Source organism: Vicia villosa, linkage group LG6, assembly GCF_029867415.1.
Source record: "Vicia villosa cultivar HV-30 ecotype Madison, WI linkage group LG6, Vvil1.0, whole genome shotgun sequence".
Classification (NCBI taxonomy): Eukaryota; Viridiplantae; Streptophyta; class Magnoliopsida; order Fabales; family Fabaceae; genus Vicia; species Vicia villosa.
In genome coordinates, this window is record NC_081185.1 from 146075504 (window position 1) to 146092479 (window position 16976).

The 16976-nt window shown below is 31.9% G+C and overlaps 1 long non-coding RNA gene and 2 pseudogenes across 4 annotated transcripts; all 3 read left to right on the forward strand.

Moving 5' to 3' along the window:
- The first annotated feature begins 2791 nt into the window (after positions 1-2791).
- LOC131610369 (uncharacterized) lies at positions 2792-6548 on the forward strand. 4 transcript variants are annotated; one of them, XR_009286469.1, is made up of 7 exons: positions 2792-3142; positions 3246-3298; positions 3549-3773; positions 4068-4167; positions 4369-4564; positions 5228-5282; positions 6338-6548. It is a non-coding gene; the product is annotated as an uncharacterized LOC131610369 (long non-coding RNA). The 4 variants fall into 4 exon arrangements; XR_009286468.1 differs by having other exon boundaries at positions 2793-3142; positions 5228-6548; XR_009286467.1 differs by lacking the exon at positions 5228-5282 and having other exon boundaries at positions 2793-3142.
- Positions 6549-7000: 452 nt separating this feature from the next.
- On the forward strand, positions 7001-12460 carry LOC131614919 (AP-5 complex subunit mu-like; annotated as a pseudogene).
- A 2189-nt stretch (positions 12461-14649) lies between these two features.
- LOC131610368 (elongation factor 1-gamma 3-like) lies at positions 14650-15731 on the forward strand (annotated as a pseudogene).
- The last annotated feature ends 1245 nt before the right edge of the window (positions 15732-16976 follow it).

A 16976-nucleotide genomic window follows, 5' to 3' on the forward strand; every position in this document is an offset into this window, starting at 1 on the left:
GTCATAATGCACGTTTTACTTATGTTAATTTTACAATCAATGGCCGATTTTTTAAAGTTTAAGTGGTTGAGCTTCGCCATTGACGAAGCTGAAAAAGTTACAGGTAGTACCAGAGAGCATTTCCTATTTTGTTCAACGTTTCATCAAAAATTGAAAATGCATCTCCGTTTTATCTTTCTGCATTTTTTTTCATTTGTTTTGAGCCTAATTCTTATTATTAACGTTTGTTTCGTTATTCTACAAGAGTAATGGCTTATGAGAGAGCTTCTAGACTGAGACATGGCAGGATTGCACAACACGCTTTTGTGAGTAGAGAAAGGAGTCAGGCGTCCCAGGCACATGCATCTGGACAGGCTGTGCCCGATGCGTCTATATCCCAGGTTCATCCTATTTCTACACCTACTACATCTTCCTCCCGTAGTAGAAGAGGTTATCCAGTTCACTCCCTGCCTCAGTCCTCCCATTGACGCACGTCACCACCTATAGTATTTGAGACAGGAGACATCTGGCTCCCACTCGACATCAGATGTCACATAGCCTGATGCTCACGAGGCACATCCGGCTGAGGTTAACCTTTGGTTTATAGGATAAATTGATGAATTGGAAGAAATAATTGATGTAGAAGAATAATTCAGTTTGATGACAAAATATAATGATTTATTTTTAAAAGGATAGTTTGCACAAAGACTGAATTTTATTTTATTTAAAAATCCAATTTGTTAGGTCGGTTAAATATATCCGATTTAAGAAATAAACTTCTTAAGTCGGGTGCAAATGACACCAGTGCTTTAGGAAAGGATAGACTTATTACGTCCGACGTTGTAGAACATACTTAATAATGTTTTCTTAGTCAGGTCCAAATTTGTCTTAAGAAGTCAAAACTTCTTATGTCGGAAATTCTTAGGTCAGGCTCGTAACCGACTTAACAAGCGTTTTTTTGACTTTTGAATAAATAAGGTTAAAAATCTGTAATATGGATATTACCATGAATATAGAGAACTACCCGCTAAAATAAGCGGGTATGAGTACGGATAGATGTATTTTAATATCCATCTTCTTATATCGACATAATATATATTTTTATTTTTATTAGTATATAGACATATTAGTTTATCAATTTTATTAAATATATCACTACTAAACTTTGACACGTTTTAATATAAATATTTATTTATTTCTTAATGTAATAATATCAGTTTTGAATTTTTTTAATTTTATTAAAAATTTAAAATAACATGATAAATTATAATTAATTATTTTTTTTTAGTAATAGAGATAAACCAATATAAACATAGATTTTTAGATATTCACATAACATAGATATGTGTATAAACGTTGTTGTCGTATAAAAAAAAAAAAAAGAGATTGCTGATACAAATTTAAATATCTATTGATGTTTTTTTTTTTTTGACGGAATATCTATTGATGTTTTAAAAACGATTTAAGTTAGACTTTTTTTTTTTTTGTTCATGTTGCTATCTAATTTTTTTTTTGTCAATACTAATACTATTTGTTACTCCATCTAACTTGTGTTATAAGATTTTAATCCTAATCATTAATAATAATATTTTTTCCGAATAAATAGGGATCCGAAGCCCAAGAAAAAGAAACTACCAGAACTAAGTGAAAGGGTGATTCCCAAACAAATCATTATAAACTACTCCCTCCGTTTTTTATTATAAGTCGTTTTAGATTTTTCACACAGATTAAGAAAAATAATAATTGTTGTATGAAAATGAGAAATTATGAAGGTTTTTACAAAATTATCCTTCATTAATGACATGTGGAAGATAAATTTATATAATTGAAAGGAGAGAGAATAATAAATATTTAAGGATATAATAGGAAAAACAACATTAATTATTCATTGGAATGGTAAAACGACTTATATTTAAATACAAAATATTTTTCAGAAACAACTTATAATAAAAAACGGAGGAAGTAAATGATTAATAAAGGAGGGGCAGTCAATAAAACTATGATTGGTTTCGAGGAACATGATTAATAATACTAGTACAAATTTTAAATACACGATTTACTTGCGGAATTTCCTGCGGACAATTTCCGCACGTATACCTGCGGAATTTGCTGCGGAAAATATATTCGAATAAAAAACCAATCTACATTAAAAGATCCGCAGGTAATTTCGCAGGAAACTTTTCTGCGGATTTTGCTGCAGATTTTTTTATTGAACAAAACCAGACTAAATAATATAATCCGTAGGTAATTCCGCAGGAAAAGTTTTTGCGGATTTATGTTTATATTATGTTTTATGATTTTTTAAATTATAAAATAATGTAAAATATTTTTATTTTAAAATAAAATGTTTTTTTCAAACAAGTTTAATATATTTAAATGTTTTCAAAAAATAATAGTAATTTTTTTAAATTTGATAAAAGATATTTTTTAAAATTTTGTGTTAGGTAGTTTTTAAATTTAATGTATTTCTTCCAAGAATGTATTTTAATAAAAAGTATGAAAATTTAAAAAATATTGTATGACCAAAATTCTAATGGTGTAAATATATTCAATTAATATTTAAATAAAATATATGAAAATGTTTTATGACCAAAACTTAAATGGTCTAAATATTTTTTTTAAAAAAATGTGGGTGTCTAACTCCAGTTTTATTACATATTTGTATTTATAAATCTACTTTAAATAATAACTTGTTTATGTTTTATAAGTAGCAACTGAACCCAAAACCTTCTAATTACTTTAATGATAATTATTCATTTTATAAATGCTTTCATTTTCATGTATAACACTAAAACATATAAAAACAATATTAACTAATCCCAAAGAGCCTTATCATACACTAAAACACATACTTCAACTCAACTCTAACCTAAAACGAAACCTCAAAGAAATTGAAATCCAACCTTCGCTAATACCTATCTTAGAAAATCGATCTTGAGAGAAATTGAAAACGAAACTTCATAAAATCTTGAGAGAAATGGAAAACGAAACCGCAGAGAATCGCTCTTGAGCAAGGTCTCATGAATCTCGTCATTTCCTCTTTCAACTCAGGGAATTACCCTAACTCTATATTCTAATTTTCTCACAACGATCTGAACTCTCGCAATTGCAACCACCGATCGAATCTTCGAACCCTAGCTTGTATTTCCCCCTTTCATCTCAGGTAAATTCATCTTTTGATCTTCCTAGTTTTGGTATGAAGTTTTCGATTTCTATTTCTATTATCCAACTCGGTAGGGTTTTCACTGATTTTGTTGTTGCTGTAGGTAAACTTGTGGGATTTTAATCAGTTGTTAGGAAAACGCTTACAAATAGGAAGGTATGAATGACTTTATTTCTTGACTCTTGTTCATGTTTCTATTTGGGGGATATCCTTGCCATTTTCCTCTGTTGTGAATGTTACCATAGATTCTGTTGTGAATGTTTTTCCTATTCGCGTGGCAAAATTTGAACAAATTGCTATTATCTGCGATTTGCATTTAACAAAACTCGATAATGATGATAATATGTTGAGGTTAATTTGTGAAATAAAGTAGTATTGTACAATGATTAGTGTTATTGTTCTGCAGGGCGCAGTTAGGTTAGTTCTTAATGGCTGCTACATCTGGGATAGCTGAAGAGGAAACACAAGTGTCTTCTAGTGACGAGATCGATCCAAGGCTGGATGTCTATGTGTGGGACATGGATGAGACCTTTATACTACTCTCCTTGCTGAAATCATCCTATGCCGAGGCTTGGGAGGATGTGGGAAAATCTCTTTCTGCAAGTGTGATGATAATTTCTTCTATGATCAAGTAAAGTTTTAGTTCTTGAAGTTCATCACACAAATGTTTGATGCTCTGTCTTATCATGCTCATATTGCTTTTGTTCTTGTGTTTCTATTTGTATTTGCTTATGCAAGCAAGGTCCTTAATTTCCAGAAGAGGTAGTAAATAATAGAAAAATAAAAACAGAAAGAACCAATACAAATGAAGAACAAAGGAAAGAGAAAAAATTTAACTTCAAGGTTTCTGTATCATAAATAGCTAGAATAAACATAGAATTCTGAATTCCTAAAATATGTTTTCTGTCAATCATCGCCTTTGCAGGATCTCAGCAAACCTTACCTTTTATACGGCTAAATCTACGGTTTCAGTTCACTTCGCTTGATGCAGAAGCACGACTCAAGGATAAGAGGATTTGATGAAGGTATGCTTCATTTGTTGCTATATAATAACTATTAGAATGTGCTTTCTATTAATGAGTATTTTCGGTGAAGGTATGCAATTTATATTACTTGTGAGATTCACATTAATGGCATGTGTTATACTACATCTGGTGCTTATTTGCATATGGAACTGGTGCTGGCAGTGTCATTTGTGCCTTTATATAGATTTTTTATTATTGCAGTGTTTGGTTCTTATTGAGAAGAATGAGAGTTGCAGTGGTTGGTGCTGGGATTAGTGGTTTGGTTTCAGCTTATGTATTGGCCAAAGCTGGAGTGAATGTGGTTCTCTATGAGAAGGAAGATTACTTGGGAGGTCATGCAAAAACTGTTAATGCTGGTGGTGTTGATTTGGACCTTGGTTTCATGGTCTTCAACAGGGTAATAATCTAATTCATTTTCATCACATTTCTAATTACTTGTTCTTCTTGTTAATTAAATGCTCTACTACTTCAATTCTTCATAATTCATTTTGGTTTTGCTTAGTGAAGATTGAACTAAAAATAATAATCTTAGCTTTAACATTATCCAAAACAGTGAAAAGGGAAGTACTTTTTCATCTTGATATATAAGTTGTGAAAAGAGTTATTATTATTTTAATAGTTCTATTTTGTTCTCTTATTTAAGTAGGTGTTGATTAACACTTAACATGAGAATTAGACAAGTTTTGATTCGGTTTTCATTAGTGGCAGGTAGCATTAACAGAATAATTTTTAGGATATATAACCTAATTCCCTAATAAAAAATGAAATTAAAAAGTGTAGCTTTTTGCCAAAATTATGTTAGCTCTTCTTCTAAACACTATATACCAAATTAAAATTATGATTTTATTAAGATATTTTTTGGACCAATAAGAACCAGAGAATTTAAATCCATAGCAAAAGTTGGCATGTGGGCCCCACCAGTGGTCCTAACGTGACAGTTGCTTCATGCTAAATGTAGCATTCTCTGGCTAAAATATTTTGGTTAAGATGATGTTACTAAGGCAGTGAGAGCATGAATTGTTGCTTTTTTTTTTTACTATCTAGCTTGGATATATGGCAGGTTATTATTGATTCATAACCTTTGACAGTGGTTGTACTTGCAGCTTTGTTATTTGGTGAGTCCATTGGAATTATCCGTGAATGTTTTGCGCGACCATCAGTGTTGTTAAATATCGGTTATATCGCCGATATACCGGTTTTTCATATCGGAATTTGCCTATCCGATATTCCGTTTCAATTTCGCGACGCTCCGCATTTCATCCGTTTTCTAGTATACCGGTATACCGGTTTTGAAGTTCATATCAGAATTTATATTTTTCTGATCATTTTTTTAATAAGTTATATTAAAAAATAATTGAAATATTGAATGTGAAGAGGTGGATGGAAAAAGTAGGCTACGAAGAGGTGGAGAAGTGGCCAGTAATATTAGTAAGTAGGCTGTGAAGTGTGAAGAGGTGCAGACTAATCAAGTGAAAATGTGAAGAGGTAAAGTAATACTCCCTCCGTCTCAAAATTGCAAAGAGGACACCTATTGTGAGACGGAGGGAGTAATAAAGTGGAGAGCTGTATGAATATTAAAATAATCTTGGTAGTCTCGAAAATAGAAGTGAATGTGAAGAGGTGTATTAATTGGTGTGATTATATGTAGGACTAATAGGAGTCATAGTCCATCACCATAAATTTCTCTTCACTATTTTCTTTCTTCACATTCATTCTTCCTGGTCATTCATCTCTTCTAGATAATTCTTATATCTTTTCTGTTTTCTTCTCAATTTTGTTTTTTGGTTTCATTTCTTCTAGTTTTCTCAAACTAGTTTCTTTTCATTCCATTCCATTGGGTTCTCTGTATTCAAGTCCTTAAACCCTCTGTTTTTATACATTTGTTATAGTATGGAAAGTGGCGGTGAAGCATCAAAACTTTTTTAATAATTGTTTATGTTAGTAGCTTTTATATGTGTTTCATGTTTTATTTTATATATAAATATTTATTTTAACCGCCTTTATGGTTTCCGCTATTTGCCCGTTACGATATCTGATATTTCTCATATCGGGTTTTTGGTGATCCGATATTTTCCGCGATCCGATATTAACAACACTGGCGACCATTATTGTCTCAAATTTCGTTATCTCCGCAATATTTTCTGTTCATTATTTTTATATACATTTTCAGTAAAAACTTGACACAGTTTGAAGAAGAGAGTGAAGTTGAAGAAGCTTCTGAGGAATGATAATGAAGCTGATTCTCATAATAACGTTTTCTTTTGTTGTCTCAGTGATTAGATCTGAGACTGAGACTGAGAGTTTTTCACCTCTGTATATGTTGGAAAACGATGTCTTTTCAGCTCAAGTGTCTTCTTCTCAACCTGATCAATCTCTCATGGTTCCACTCACTCTTATTCAAGGAGCTGATTCTAAAGGAGCAGGTTTTTTCTTCTTCTCTCAAATGATTTCACCCTCATTATGCTATCATGTTTCTAGAATGTTAGTAATAGTATTACTTATTGCGTAAGTAACATGATTAGGGTCTGTTGGAACTGAATTCACTCTTTTGAGCTTATATTTTACATGATCATAAGCTGTTTTCAGCTTATTTTCAAACAAGATATAAGCTACTTCACGACAAAGAAATGTGAAGAGACCATACCATACCTTACCACTTGTGGTCCTAATACATTCCCTCACACTATTCACACTTGTGATGTTTTACTATTTCTATATAAGAATCGTTATATGCTCTTGTTCTCTTCCTCATATATGAATAGTACTACAACGTTTGAGTTTTCTTCATAGTTATAAACTATAACCTTTCTTTCTAGATCTCTTCCTTGAAGCCATGGAGACAAGAAGCTCAGAGGGAAAAAGAACTTGGAGGCAGAAAGAGGTGGTGAACAATCATGAAGAGATGGAACAGGATGATGAAGATGGAATGGATTTTGAAGAGGAGGAGGAAGGTAGAAAGAAGACGGTAGTAACAGATCTGTATAGTAAGAGTACAAGGTCCAAAGGTGGAGGGTCGAATATTCCACCTTGTTGTCAAGTGGAGAATTGTGATGCTGATCTAAGTGAAGCTAAGCAGTACCATCGGAGACATAAGGTGTGTGAGTATCATGCTAAGGCACCTGCCGTACACATTGCAGAGATGCAGCAAAGGTTTTGTCAGCAATGTAGCAGGTTCATAACCCTAATCTCTTTTAACTAAATCTTGAGTTTTCTGAATTTTTTTTATCAGTTGGATCAATCATTGTTGGTTCTATTTGAAATCTTCTTTTTCTATTTTTGACAAGTTTAAATCTTTATTATGTATGGTACTTGTTTTTTGGGTTGTGTATGAAGACAATTTTGATGTAACGGGTGTTATAGACCTAGTACACTTATAATCTATTTTAAAATATAATTTTGGCTTAATAAAAGAAGATTCAAGTTGTTAAAAGAAATACAAAGAGACTTCTCAACTCCCAAGTGGAAAATCTTGGGTATAGAGACTTCTCAACGCTATTATGATTGTTGAAAATAAATAAAATTTTAAAAAATAGATAGAAAAAAAATGAACATGTCACTAATAGTATACTCAAATTTAGTAAAGGAGAAACTTGAAAGAAGTTTCATTATTTTCTATTTCTAATTTTAGTTACTATTTCTATTTATTTATAGTGTAATTTAAATATAGCATTATTATAAACCATACTATCGCATCTACAATATAAGAAAGTTAACTGATCTGGAAAGTACATTTATGCCCCTTTGCTTCCTCAAACTGCCACATGGACACCTTACTTGCTCTCCTTTTCTATACCACGAGTCTGATTTCAAAACAAGCCAAAGAAAACCTTTTCAGATTTTTGAATATAATAAAAATACTTTTATATTGCTATGTTTCTTGAAAAACACAATTTTACACTCTGCCATACTCAAACTCTTTTTCAAAAGTCTTTTCATTAGGTTTTGCTATTCTCTTTCTATCTACCTCAATCTTTTTCCTCTTTCTCCAACTCACGGGCGATTTGAAATCAAAGCCAGCTTCCATCTTCATCCATCTTCAACCTCTCCATCTTCTATCTTCAACCTCCCAAGCGGTTTCATCTATGCACAAATTGTCCCTCACTCACCCACGATTCTCTCATTTTTCCATATCTCAGATCCCTCCCATGTTCTTTCTCTTTCTTTCCCTCTCGTCCTTTCTCTCTTTCTTTCTCTCTCACTCGATGATTTGTTTCCTTCTTCCTTCTTCTTCCTTCTTCATATCCTGCTTCCTTTTTCCTCTTCTTTCTAAGCCGTAATAATACCGTCCAAGTTCTTCCCATAACAAATCAAGATTCTATAACACGTCGCTAACGAAGCCCTAACTGAAGCCAATAAAATTATTGAACTCAATCATACAGATGCGATTTTGTATCTTCTCATTGGTATTTGATTTGACTAATTAATGTTGTTTTTCACAGGAATTGGACATTGGTAGCTTAACTGGTGTTGAGCTTCTTAAATATCTGTCTGGTTTTTGAATTCAAGTTTTCTAAGAAGCTTTGAGTTTTGAAGATGGTGGAGATTGGAGAATTTTGAGTTTTCACTCTTTAGAGAGTTAGTTGTTCACTGGAAACTGGATCTGTAAATGGCTGGTTCTTGCAAAAAGTTAGATGTTTAGCTTTATTATTGTATGATTTTATTTCCCAATCGAGTTTTGATTAACTTCTTTGGTTGATGTCCGCGAACTCTTGGTTTTGGTAAAGAATGTAGACGGTCATTCTTACGGTGCTGGAGATAAGAAAGCTATCGAGGAAAGATGTGAGCAGGTTTGTTTAAATCTCCTATTTAATTTGATTTTACCATTTTCATATAGATCTAGGTCTGGTTTTTCAATGATGTTTCTTATGATTTTTTTCATGTTATGAATTTTGATTTATGGACTAGGTCTGCAGTTGAAAATTGGACTTCAGAAGAGAAATTACAGAAATATTGGCCAAGCTTACGGGGGTGTTGTTCTGCTTAAGGTTCATATGGTTATTTAAGCTGACCTTGCTTAGTTATGGTCTTTTATTACATGTTAATCATCTTAAGGTTTTTCCTTGATAAAACAAGGATACAGTAACAGATGTCTCTGGTATCCTCCTTCTGTCGTGCCTCCATCTTTGTCCTCTGGTCTCCTCCCTCTGTCGCAATTGTAGCAGTTGTAGCACTTTGTGTTCGGTATGAAGTAGATTTCAAATAGTTGTTGGTGAGGTATGAGTTATGATCCAATTAGAAATAATATCATGTTATATAGTGATGATTTCGGACTAATATTTGAATTGATTGATTTTATGAACATGTAGGTTTTGATTTGGTTATTGTGCCCTTCTCTTTTGCTTAATTTCTATGGTAACTCTTCAGTTTTTGTTTTAAGCTTATGTTTTTTTCTTTTGGGTTGGAATATATATTCTTCATTTAATAGTTATGTGTATATATGTGAACTCCTTGTATGGTGTGTCATGTTTTGCATTCTTATTCCGAGGTTATTACGGAGAGGTTGTTCGAGGAAGAAATTGGTGGTTTGAAAAAGTTATTCAGGATGGTTGATTCTGAAAGTAGTGGAACCATAACATTGGTGACATAATTGTCGGTGATATAGTAGAACCTGAAGTAATCATAGCTGCAGCTCCCTCTGTTGGTGGACTGTTTGATTCATTAACTGGTAGTATGGGCATATCTTCTCGGGCCAAACCTCTAACCCCGCAAGTTTGTTCTTCCTCTCCTATGGGAACAACTAGACAAGGATCTATCACAGTCGATACTCCAAAAATGGGGTCTAGGCCTTTATACAAAGATGCACTCAGAACATTTATCAGTAGTTCAATGCCCTTTGGTTGGTACCTTTTATTATGGTATTCCTCATCTCATATTTTTGTTGTTGTTTTACAAGTTAAGCTTGAAATTACCTGTTGCTTGCAAATTTATTCCATCAGTGTATATTTTATATACAGGCACACCCTTGGTCCTTAATTATTCCAATATTTTTACCATCAAGGCTAATGGTTTTTCTGCTTCAGATTTGGCCCCTACAAACCAGAAACAACTAGCATGGAAGTCGTATATATTCAAAGGAAAGAAGAGAATATTGAGTTTCTGGTCAAATTAACTGTAGAGCTGATCTGGAAGGGTTGCCAGATGTATCATTTCCCTTAACAGGATTAAACACCGCAAATATTGAGGTTTCTTTATACCATCTTTGTGCCCAAGTTTCAGACCAAGGTCCAGATAAGCAAGGGGTGGTGTTTTCTCTGCCGTTAAGTAATTTTGTGTTGATGTGTTATTAGGCAACTTATGCTCTTGGACCTCCTGTAAAGGGATTCTATCAGTTGTCAATGGTTTTTGTCGACAAAGGTGTATTTCTATTCAAGTTATGTCTAATGGAAGGTTACAAGTCTCCTTTAACAATTGAGTTCTGTACTGTGACTATGCCTTTTCATAGGAGGAAGATAATTACCTTGGATGACACTCTTTTCATGGGAACCATATCAATTTCAGACCACTCCGTTGAATGGAAAATCGTGACAAGTGGACGGGGAATGAGTGGAAAAAGTATTGAAATGACATTCCCATGAACAGTCAAGTTTGCACCATGGAAAAAACAAGTGGTTCCTTCCTCTAGGCCACCCTTTGGAATGATTGTTGACGAGGATAGTGATAACAAGGCAGAAAATGCTAGCAATATGGTTAATGGAGAATATTTGATGGAGAAAATGAACAAGGATCTTCCTCCCGTTGATCTAGAGGATCCATTTTGCTTGCTAACATACAATTATGCTAAAGTACATGCCTCCCCATTAGTATTTTATGAACTTTTACATTTCTTTATTAGCCAAAATCTGTTTGATTATTTACTTTTTCATTTTTCATTAGTTTATTATGTCATTATAATATGTTACTTTCCTGTGTTAGCTGCTTGATGCTTAGAGTATTAGTTGTTATCTTTTTGCGCGTAGAAATTACATTTGTTGAATGCACGTTAAAGTCCTGATTCCGTGACAAATTGGTTTTCTTATATAGATATATACTTATCATACAGGTATCATTCAAGGTTGTCGGGGCATCAGTATCTGTAATTTCCATTGATTCGAAATTTGTGAGTCTCTTTCACTTTTGGCTGAAACCCTTATTTTAGACAGAATTAAGATCTATATAATTTTATTGAAGTAATCACAAATTAACCACTATAGGAGTCATCATCCTTTTAATGTATGTCTGATTATATGTGTACATTGCAGTTAAGCATCTATCCAGCTGTAGAAGCACCGGTCGAGTTTTCACGGCAGGTATTTGTTTGTTTTGTGTCTGTAATATCGGTGATTCATATTTTAAGGAAACCCAAAATTTTCCGATTCTTCCTGTGTCAATGATATATATTCATTATCATGTACTATTTATTTTCCAGGTTACTTCTGGGACTATATTTTATGGAATACTCTTAGTAAGTGCCCACATGTTGCTACAGTGTGAACATTAGAATGGCCGTGGATCTGAATCTAATCAGAGGTGGCATCATCTGATATTTATAGAAACTATGATAATGTTTTTTAGTTCTTTGTAAAATTCAGGATTATAAGCTATTTTTAAGAACGTATTTAAAAGTTAGCACAACTGCACTATGTAGAAAGCATGGATTTAGCCAACTTCTTCATTAAGGTTGGTTGGATGAAGAAACTTCACTGAGATGGAGCAATATAACTATAGCTCTTTTCCTACACAGTTTATATGGGAGCTCAATGATGATACACCAGAGGGTCATTTACCTTTGACAAATGCACTCAGAGGAACACTGTTGCTGAGTAATATTTTTAGCCATCCAGCTTTTGATGCAGTTCAAGACGAGGTTGAAGTTTCATTTGGGGGAATGGAGTATTCAAAGGGTTGAAAGATTCATCAAAGACATCAGCTCAAGAATATCCTCAAAACAAACTATAGTTTCTGATAGAGTTGAGGACAAAGTTTACAATAATAAAGTCTGCTGAATGCATAGAGAAGAATGTAACTTAATTTGTGTTTTCATTTTCAAATATATAGTAATTATTGATTCATCAATCATCAAAAGATGAAGGTAGTTGCTTGAATTGTATTTCTTTTGCTTTATTAAGGATAGTTGCGTTTTTTTTATTTGTTTGGAATTTAGGGTGTCAAGTCAATGAGTTTGTTGATAACATACTATAATTCTACTATGCATTTGAATCATATCTTTATGTGTCTTTTAATTTAAAAGTAAAACACTACTCACAAGAAGGTTGTTTTACATATCTTATTTGTTAAAATATATTCTGAAACTTTACATAAAAATATAACCCAAAAATTCAAAATATATGTTTGATAAAATAATTTAGGTGCTTATACATTTTAAAGGACCTCTTGAATTTTTACCGATATATTACATTATAGAATGGTTATATAAAATCATATAGTTTTCATAGATTATCAATTTAAATATTTCAACATTTAGTGGTTTAGGCTTTAAAATAAAAAGTTGAATATATATATATATATATATATATATATATATATATATATATATATATATATATATATATATATATATATATATATATATATATATATATCGCTAATCAATATTAAATAAATATATAATTATATTTATTTAATATTAATTAGCGATATATATATATATATATATATATATATATATATATATATATTTATTATTGATTAAAATATTTTTGCATATCTTTATTATTTCACTCATTATTAAAATAATTTTGTATATCTTTATTATTCCACTCATTATTAAAATAATTTTGTTTTTTTTTTAAATATATCTTATAAATATAATAATTTATTTTAGTAAAACAATTTTTTTTCTTATTTACATTTTTAATGCATTTTGAAAACAAAAATGTACGTACCATACCTGTACCTGGGCTAACGCACGGGTAACACACCAGTACCGTGTGAGCACACAGGTGACATACTAATTTCGTGCAAACGCGTGGGTAATACACCAGTACGGTGTGAGCGCACAAATAATCAGGCCAAAATTCATGTGAACGCACAGGTAACACACCGTGTGAACGGACGGGTAACAAGACCAAAATCAGTGTGAGCGCACGGGTAAGAGACCAGTACCCGTGTGAATGCACGGGTAATCAGGTCAAAATCTGTGTGAACGCACAGGTTATATATGATTAGTTGAAACATATTTTATTGATATTTTAAATCATTGTCTTTCAACAACGATTTAGTTTTACTTTTCAACATTAAAATATATATGCTTTTAATTTTACATGTAATACTTCTCGATTTAAAATTAAATATGAAATCTATCTGGTATATTCGGTCCAGCCCAAATCTATCTGAATACTTTTTGCCGTTCCAATTCTCGCGTTCTTTACTTACCACCTTTTTGGGTTACCAAAATATCGCTTTTAATTCAATTAACATTCCAAATTTCTACATTATTTTATAATACAGCTATGCTATTTGTACACTGCCGTACTACACCTACACCGTATGTACGGACGACACTATTCACCGTCCGTACAGTCCGTACATAGTAACTTTTTTTTTTTAATTTTTTTTTTAAAAAATTTTTTAATATTTTTTTTACGTTTTTAAAAAAAATATTTGATAATACCTGCAGATTTACTTTCGGATTTATCTACATTTGACATTACCTGCGGATTTACCTAAATTCGTAGGTAAATTCGCAAATAAATCCGCATGTATTGTCAAATTCGTAGGTAAATCCGCAAGTAAATCTGCAGGTACTGTGAAATCCGTAGATAAATCCGCAGGTAAATCCGCAGGTATTGTCAAATCCGTAGGTAAATCCGCAATTAAATTCGCAAGTATTGTCAAATCCGGAGGTAAATCCGCAGGTATTGTCAAATATTTTTTAAAAAAGACATAAAAAAAATTAATTTTTTTTAAAAAAAAATATTAATTTAATATTTTACTATTCATGTACGGACGGTGAATAGTACTGTCCGTACATGAATAGTATGTCTGTACGGTACGGACATACGCCCGTACCGTACCGACATACGGTGTAGTGTAACAAATTGGTGTAGGAATAGCATTTTTGTTATAATAATATATTAGTTAAATATGATATTATCTTAATGTACATTACTTATTTTTTCATCTCATATTTTGTGAAACTACTAATTTATTTTTCAAACAACTGATTTTGGCATATCGATTAAGTTATTATTTTAATCAACCTACTAATAATATTCAAATATAGTTTTCAAATATAGTTTAAGCTACTTCAATATTATCTTTTTGATAATTTCTGACACCTTCAGATATTTTAAGCCTTTTCATTGTGGCGAACAATAAACCTTATATGGTGCAACCGGTCCAGCCCACACCAGTACCCGTGCGGAAGCACGGGTATTCCACTAGTTCTTCAGTAAGGTAATCTTACTGATAGAAGCTATAAAACAGCCACTAAACTTGTTCCTCTGAGCTTATTTGAAGGAAATAGGGTCAATTAATGTTTTATTTAATGCTTAGTTTCTCCTGCCATTGTTGTATGCAGGCCACACCTATCAAAAATGATTTTAGATAGAACTGGTTTCTGCATCAAGATATCTTCAAAAGCTGAGTCTCTTATTTGGCGTATCGAGGTGACAGATTTATGTTGCTTTTATTAATTTCAGAATTAAGCTATTTGTTTGTTTATCTGTTGGATTTGGATCAGTTTGTATTGAGGATAGTGTTAATTGATTGAGAGTTGTTAAATGGTATTACTTCAATGGGGTTATGATTGTTTAGGTGATTTTGACTCCTACTCATTTAGCAATAGAAGAAAGTCTAAACTCAATTACCTCACAATCAACTAAGCCATGGCTCTCGTAAGTCCAACCAACCAGATTCACTCACTATCTACTTTTTCTAATAACATTCTAATTGGTTGCATCGTGTTGTTATTGTAGATCCTGCATACTGGTGAAGGAAACAAAAATGCTTACAAAGCACTCATTGCTGCCGAGTATGCTTCTGTCTAAGTCCAGTACACCCCTAACTTTGAATTTGGTGTCTCTAATAAAACACCTCAATTCCTCAAAATGAATCCTCTCGGCAAGGTTCCCGTTTTGGAAACCCTTCACGACCCTGTCTTCGAGAGCAACGCTATTGCTCGTTATGTTGCTCGATCCAAGGATGACAACACTCTATGGATCTTCTCTCATCGAATATGTAACCCTCCCTCCCTTTTAGTTCTTTTTATTCATGCTCTCGCTATATTGTATATCTAATTTGATCATGTTTCGACATTTCAGGCTCAGGTTGAACAATGGATTGATTTCTCATCATTGGAGATTGATTCCAACATTCTTAGGTGGTACTACCCTAGATTGGGATATGGGCCATACCTTCCTCCGGTAACTGCTTAATAATCTATTATGTTTCTTAAAATGCTCATCTTATGACATCATACTAATCTATACAAATGTTTATGTTTCCAATTCATCACACCAAAATTTGTTTATAATTATTTGTCGGAATGAAGGCCGAGGAGAGTGCAATTACTGGACTCAAGAGAGTTTTGACTGCCACTCAATTAACTAATCTTTTTAGTTTCAATGCACACAAATATATAGTTGAATTGAATCTCCATTTTATTTTTATATTATGATTACAGTCACATTATAAAAATATTTTAGATTTTTATAATGTTTCAAAAGTTTATATCTTTTTTAATTTGAGATAGAAATTATCTGCGGATTTACCTGCGGAATTTTCCTGCGGATTAACCTGCTGAAAGTTTCCTGCGGATTTACCTGCGGAATTACCTGCGGAACTTGCTGCCGAAAATATACCCACGAAGGTTTTAGCTGGGGACGTGAAACCGCAGGAAAATCCGCAGGAAACATGTTTCCTGCGGAAATTTAACTAAAATCTGCAGGAAAATCCGCAGGAAATTTGAGTATTTCTTGTAGTGATTGAAGTGAAATAAGCAAGCTCTTAAATGCTAACTTAGGGTGTTCATAGGTGTTCTTCATGTAATCAGAATGATATTCATCAGGATAGTAGTCAAATATCATTTCTTCTCCAATATATGTGACAACATATTTAAATTTAATCGCAAACTTGCACCTTGTATTAAAATAAAGGATAATGCTAACGAGTGCTCTCAAATATTGGTTAAAAGATTAAAAAGATAAGTGGAGTATTGTTTAGTAAAGTAAAAAAATATGTGTTTATTCAAAATATATGTATTTAATATATTGAAAACATAAATAATTAATTTGGGGACAACTTCTCTACCCATGACAATAAGTTGGGTAGTGTACTTCCAACCAATCACATGATTTCATCTCATTTAACACATTTAATTATTTATTAAAATATTATAAATGTTTGTTATTTTCAAAACATTTTATAAAAGAGATAACTTTACCAAACTTTTTGAATTGAAAAGATAAGAATTCACTTTAACTTTTCTAAAGAATATTATGTATATTCAATACAATAAATTTATAATATTTTTTTTTATTTGAAATGTTTAACCAATGCACATGACACTCCTTAGCATCATCCTAAAATAAATAATTAAATTACAATTCAAAATTTATGTCTAAAAATACAAAATCAGAATTCACAAATTAAAATATGATTTTAATAATCTTGAGAAATAAAAAATGTGTAGACATTTGAATTGAAAATACTTTATCGTTTCATTAGTAATTTTAGATTTTAAACAAAAATATATATTTTCATGTTGTGTATTGAAATTTATGAGCGTGTAAAAAATTTAAAATTATTATTTTATTGATTAATAATTATATTTATTGTATCGTTAATTTTATAAATTAATTATACTCATA